The sequence below is a fragment of the Dipteris shenzhenensis genome, chromosome 2 (assembly GCF_047967505.1).
Source record: "Dipteris shenzhenensis isolate YYH24624 ecotype China chromosome 2, Dip_SZ_1.0, whole genome shotgun sequence".
Classification (NCBI taxonomy): domain Eukaryota; kingdom Viridiplantae; phylum Streptophyta; class Polypodiopsida; order Gleicheniales; family Dipteridaceae; genus Dipteris; species Dipteris shenzhenensis.
Genome location: NC_141597.1, coordinates 18,126,170 through 18,132,720, shown reverse-complemented (window position 1 = coordinate 18,132,720; position 6,551 = coordinate 18,126,170). Strand labels below are relative to the sequence as shown.

General features: G+C 41.9%; 2 long non-coding RNA genes across 3 annotated transcripts; both read right to left on the bottom strand.

Moving 5' to 3' along the window:
- Positions 1-1,973: 1,973 nt before the first annotated feature.
- Positions 1,974-2,731, bottom strand: LOC147904417 (uncharacterized). Of its 2 annotated transcripts, XR_015542748.1 has the most exons (3): positions 2,570-2,731; positions 2,323-2,436; positions 1,974-2,073 (listed from the first exon to the last, which is right to left on the bottom strand). It is a non-coding gene; the product is annotated as an uncharacterized LOC147904417 (long non-coding RNA). The 2 variants fall into 2 exon arrangements; XR_015542750.1 differs by lacking the exon at positions 1,974-2,073 and having other exon boundaries at positions 2,348-2,436; positions 2,527-2,731.
- A 126-nt stretch (positions 2,732-2,857) lies between these two features.
- Positions 2,858-6,286, bottom strand: LOC147904416 (uncharacterized). The gene is made up of 3 exons (XR_015542807.1): positions 6,227-6,286; positions 3,595-3,835; positions 2,858-2,936 (listed from the first exon to the last, which is right to left on the bottom strand). It is a non-coding gene; the product is annotated as an uncharacterized LOC147904416 (long non-coding RNA).
- Between the last annotated feature and the right edge of the window lie 265 nt (positions 6,287-6,551).

The following is a 6,551-nucleotide window of genomic DNA, read 5'->3' as shown; positions in this document are numbered from 1 at the left end:
GTTCCCCGTGCCTACAAATGCATCCACAATCATGTCCCCCTCCTACATGAATGTGTGCAAGAGAAACCTGGAAATAAGATCCTCAGTTGTTAACAAACCAACCATACACAAAGACTGAAAAAAGAAGCTACAAATTAAAATCACTTGCTCAATCCAAGTTGTCTCTCCACACCACCTCGCACGAACTTGCATCCCTCTTGTGTGCCTTTGAAGGTGTGAATTTTTGTCTCCCTTATCCAGTTTGGTTGGCTAATGCATGTCATTGCCAAGGCTCTTCTTTGCTAAGGATTTATTGTAGTACGTGGGGATCTTGCATCCATGGCACTACCACATACCCAATACTAGAGCCAGGTCATCTGTAACCATGAAAACTTAAACAAGTCAAACTTTCATAAATTTGTGCATGAACATATTTGAAACTGTACTACCATTTAAATGAGATTGCACGTACCATCTCTTTGGGATTCTCTTGCATGTAGCTACAGTCAAGGTATACCATCAGCATGCGAACTAACTCAAATCCATTATCCATTGCTCCTAACTGAACATAACACATATGTTCTAGCAAGCAAGTACTGATAAGATAACCCCATCTTTGACTATATGGTTTGCAAATGCTGGAATAGCCTCCACAAGACCCATATTTAACCAATTCTAGTCCAAAATATCCTTTTCGAAGATGCGCTCAACCAGAGATGATGTAGGAAAGTTTTTGCACATCATGCTTGCAGATGCCTTTGTTTCTTTCACTTCAATTGTGATTGATGGAGGGGTCAACAACTTAAGAAAATTCCTTACTTTCACATGAGACCTAAAGAATAGAGACATTCACATCAATAATCATATTCATACCATTTTGATTAAAATACACCTGCAGACTATTGAATATATACTGGTGCTACTTTTCATCCACTAGTGATAAGTGCACATCCATCCAGTCAACTCTCACTACCCTATGATATACAGTCTCCTCTATAGCCAGTAGAAAACACAATGTCAATCAAGTACTTGCAATGCCATCCACGGACATAATATTGGAGGCATCTTTGTTCCCTCTTTGATTCCGTGTCATCAGATCTATTGTTCCCGTCATCTTCTTGACTACTCCTTCCTTCAACAACAGTACCAAATTGCAATACCTTGCTTGCCTGCGATGCTCTCCCATCATTTCTTCTCTTCATACTGGTACGTAGGTTCTTGGTAGTAGAACCAATGTCCCTTGTCCTCTTGCCTGGCGCTTGCCTCCACATGACAAATTCTAAACCATGCGTTCATTCCAATGCATTTCTTGAAATATGAATGACACACTCAAGCAATGAACCAAGAGGAGCACTTATTTACCATTGCATAGCTCTTTCTCTGATTCGGGAACCTTGTTGAGAGGATAATCGAACCACCAGGGGCATCTTTGCATCTCCCACTCTGACAACCCACCAGGATGCTACGAGCATGTGTCATGAAACATGCGTAGTGGCCCTTTTGTTATCCACCAATTATGGCACTCCACTGGCATTTCATTTAGAGCATGCTCTCCCACCAGCTTGAAAAACCACCCGCAAGTCATTTACATAACTATTAATCCATCATCATATACTATCATGTGACTTTTTGTATGGACTAGAGCATCCAACATTAATTACCTGTACACTAGGCACCACACAGACATACCCATTTATGACTGCTTCTCCGCAACTAGTGAGCTCTTCATATTGCCTGCCTAGTATGCTATTGATAGGCATTTTATGAGAGAATGTTCCAGCATGATTTCAAATATTTGATTGCAAGAAATATTTCCCAAAACCAAAATTTCTCACCTACTAAGTCCAGAAACATATTTTGGAAGGAATCTGCCGGCATGCTCTAAAATACTTCACTGCATTACAAGGGAACTGAATGCCTAGACCATCAAATCGTACATTCATTTGTCCTATCATCTTGCATGCCTTCTCAATCATTTGATACCAATACGTCTCCCTTGCAATGTACCTCCTCCACTCCATACTGTCACATGGCATGCCTAGCTCCATCTACACAATTGTATCTCCTGTAAGCACTCTCAAGACCTCTTTTTTCCTACCATTAGAAAATCCATTAATCGAACCCATCTTCCAACAACTTGAAGCATACAACACAAAGGAATAAATAAAAGAGATAGAAGAAAAACTTCTCTACAGATAGTATCGATGCACCAAGCATGGTAAGCTTATCCTCCATTATGATCTTTCCTTTCTGCTCCTAGTTTATGGAGAACAAGACGCTTAAAAATCCCTCACCATTTGTTGGATTGGCAATCGACTACAAAGGATAGCCTCTACTCCTCACCTTCTCCTTTGCCTTCTCCAATGCCTTGCCTTGTACCTTATCATATTCCTCCAGTGACAAGGTCGAAGTGTTTATTTTGTCCATCTCTTCCTGGTACTTCTTTTGGTACTCATCCTATGAAAAAAAACCACAACTTTTTTGACATAACATAACCTAGAAATCATTACCAAGTAATCAACCAACCAACATCTTTAAGGCACTCACCCTAAAAACAAATTATCTAAGTATAGACATGGGCAAGTTGTACCATGCCTTTAAGGGCCCAGTCCTCTTCTTCAACAACATACCCTCAACCAATCTTTTGTCCTCCACTGCAAAATAGCACATGAGTGTCTCTTTGTTTGCAGTGCCGTATTTTTGCATCATAAATATATCATGTGTAATAGTGTGCGGGACATGTACATGTGCAAGCCTACACATGGACATGCAATTCGTTAGATAACCATTTTAAGACACCAAAAAACTAGAAAGTTAAAGCATAACAGTAAGCATGACAGTGGATTCATACCTAATGACCTTAGCTAGAGCTAACAACACCTCACCCTCCTATGTATGCTGGAACTGTAAGAACTTGCAGCTAATTCAAATGTGCTGATCCATCATATTTGAATACACTGTACAGCAAGTTCACTCAATATTGAAAAGGGAAAAAAAAAAACATGCTATGAATAAAATTTACATACTCTAAATGCAAAAGAACCAACCTGTGTTTATCCTCCCTAACCATGCCTTGAGTCGATGGTTTTCATCCAAACAAGAAATTTCTTTCCCTTTAGGTTGACCCAATATGGTCGCGTATCCAATTCATTCTCAAATTGATGGTTTACCAATTCCCATGTAGGGCTGTCGATCCTCATCTAACCAAGTGAGCTCCGGCTCCCTGGATGCTCGAGTGACACCAAGAAGTCACCCCTGCTATCAATGTACCCTTGCTGGTCAAATTTCTTTGCCAAGACACCTACATTGTCTCCCACCACCCTGATGACCTTGTTTATGGCCGCAAATCTACACAAGGGTATCAAAGGCACCTCTGTATCTTTCTTGAGAACGAGTGTCTCCACGACCTCATGTAACAAGTGCACCTTAGTGCGCTTTCTATATCAGTTACTGAGCTCTCTCGGAAGGCGGTTATCTTCTGTCTCTTTACCTTCAAGCAAATGTCGAATTTAAGAAAATCATTCAATTATCAACCTCAATACCCAATAGCATCACATGATCAATATGATATCATAAATAAGGTTTTACCGTTCTAACCAATTTTAAAACCTTTACCTTGAAGCTCATGTGTTGCATTGCTACTCTCTGTTGGTCCCTTTATATTTTCATATGCCTTAATTATTTCTGATGCAGGAGGATTGGGCACATCTTCCTCACTGATCCTCTCTAAGGAAGATATCTGAGATGCAGGCACTACTCCAGAGGTGATCTTTGGACCTTGTGACATTGTAGTCTCTGGCAATCTCTGCTGAGATTGCAAGGAATAGCGGGATCCAAGTCCACTGCTAAACTCCATCTGTAACAAATTAACCAGAAGTTCTTATACAATTAGGCAAAACAATGTGATCTGCTGGTTCACATGTCATCAATCTATCTTGGCATCAATATTGGGATCAAAGCAAGGAATATTCTCTTAAAATCCTCATACTCAGAGATGTGGCCGTTGTTGAAAACTTAGATTTAAAAAATACCTTTGCCACTATATTGTCGTTGCTCCTTGCTACTACATGTGTTATTGTATTTACTTTATGTAATTGCTATTTCTAAAGATAAACTGGAAAGCGCCACGAAGATACTTTAGTACATATCCATGGCACTTGTTCACAGCAAGGACAAATTTATTCTATATCTGGTAGACACAAGGCAGAACAACCCAGATAAGGCAGAACAATGTATTCAACAAATCCTAGACCTCTGTGGTATGTTAAGGGGTTACGGAACTGGTACTAAGATCTCTCAAGTTCAGATTAAGATTACTAACTCCATACTTCACTCCTTTAATAATTAACAAAAGTAGTGAGATTAAGTAGGAAGAAGAACTTGATAAACAGCTTCAAGCAACAAACCCCTATATTCAAAGATCAGGGAAAGAATGAGTGTGTTGGTGGCTGCATCCCAATATGGAATTTTGACAATCTGCGAGTGACAGCTTTGCCTATCCTCTCTTCAATCTTCCATTTTTCAAGGAAGAACTTCAACAAAACATGAGCAAAAATCACCAATGTCCAAAACTTTTCTACCTTGGTCAATTGAGAAAATGTAGACTTCCCACCGGCATTTGGATATGGCAAAAATTGTGATCCACGAGTGGCTTGTGACTTCATGAAGCCTTAAGAGGGCCATTTCATGCCTAAATCCACAATGCTCCAAATGCCACCCATAGTGAATGCTACAACCAAGACCATGCCACCAACTACTTAGATCACCATGAAAAAATAATGTATGATAGTCTCGCGACTTCACTTTAAGGCATGGATCTCAAATAAATCCTTAAATTTCCATAGTACCTACCCAAATAAGGGAAAGGAAGCATCATTCACAACCACACTTTAACATATGGTACACGTCTTGGAGCCATAATGCCAAATGCAATATAAGTGGTGTAAAACTTACACTCCACTTTAAAACAAGCGTGCTTAATAAAAAGTTCATACTCGTTGACTGCCATTAAAGCCTCAAATATGGCTAGAGCATTATTCCAATAGGTGTCTAGTAAATGTAATCCTTTCATGACCTCAACTGCGATTGACCATAATCCTTCCGATGATGATAGTCATTAAAGTGAAAGTCTTATTGCCCAGGGGAGTCCACTATTAGTCTCGATAGCTTGCCTAATGGGCTATGTGTGCGGTTGATCTTCTCAACTCATTCCATGGTGTCAATGCTTAGCTTTGCTGCCTGAGTTAGGTAGCATTCAACTTGTAATGAGAGACAAATAACCACAAGTTGCTTTTAGTCCCTATTCTAGCCCGATGTTTCTACTTTCACAGGTTTTGACATGAACATAGAAGGTGAATGTCTATGTATGTAGTTGCCATTATAGTTAGCAATGTAGATATAGCAATTGGCAGTGATGTCACTCTGAATATGGAAGCTTGTGAGTGTTCTAGCATACCTGAGCAAGTGTCTTGTAGTCGCTATTTCAACTATGCCTTTATCTCCATGGTTGTTCGAGATGGTAAAAGGAAATCTACGGGGACACCACAGTATTCAGCAACAAAGAAAATAACAGTCAAAACAACGCTACACAGTCCTGCCAAAACAAAGATGGCGCACTCGTGAAGCCTCCTAGCAACCCGGCCAAGCCGTCTGGCCCCTTACTATGTGATTTGCACCAGCGCAAACCCGTCTTCTTCAAGCCGCATGGAAAATTTTTGCCGTTTGGCTGTGGTTGTAAAGGCTTGCACCCAGCGCAAATGGAGAGCAGGCCACTTTGAAGCCATCTACGGCCATTTGGCAGCAGCATGGATTTGCGCCCAGTGCAAATCGCTCGTTGAGCCACCAAAAGGCCAACTTGGGCCATTTGGGTCTGCCAAGTGCATCTTTCGCCCGGCGTAAATGCTGGAAGCTACCTGATACCAATAAACAGCAAGGCGATGAGTATCAAAGAAGCAAAACGATGAGGACAGAAGCTTCGCAGTGGGTGGGAAAGGTGGATGGATGATTTGCTGAGACGGAATATGTAAACAAGCGTGAGGAGGACTGCCACCCCAAGCTATAAGAAAACTATTCAGGATGAAGGAGGAACCAGGCGAGGGGAGGAAAGACAAGCCTACGTACCAGGTTGCGTGGGGAGCTGAGCATGGGGAGTTGAGTAGAAGGAGCTGAGCGAGGGGAGCTGCGCGTGACAGAGGGAGGAGCCACAAGGGAGAAGGGAGGCGTCTTTTGTTGGGGGAGAAGGCTTTACCACGAGGGAGAAGGGAGGAGCCTCTTGACAGAGCTACGCATATGCCAGAGTTACAACGTCGTTTGCCAGTGTCGAGCTTGCACCGGTGCTCCTATATTGCAAAGACTACGAGCTCGTGCAAAGAGCAGAGAGTCTAGTCGAGTCGTTGGACCAGAGAGAAGAGAGTTGAGTCGAGATATGAGGAGGAGAGGATGGAGCTTGGAGTAGGCAGCGCCAGCAACTGGAGGCGCTGCATCGTCCACGACTAGTACTTCTCAACAGAACTAGAGGCGCTACAGGTCCACTGCTGGAGGCGTATGTGTACGAAAAATGGCTACGAAAGCGG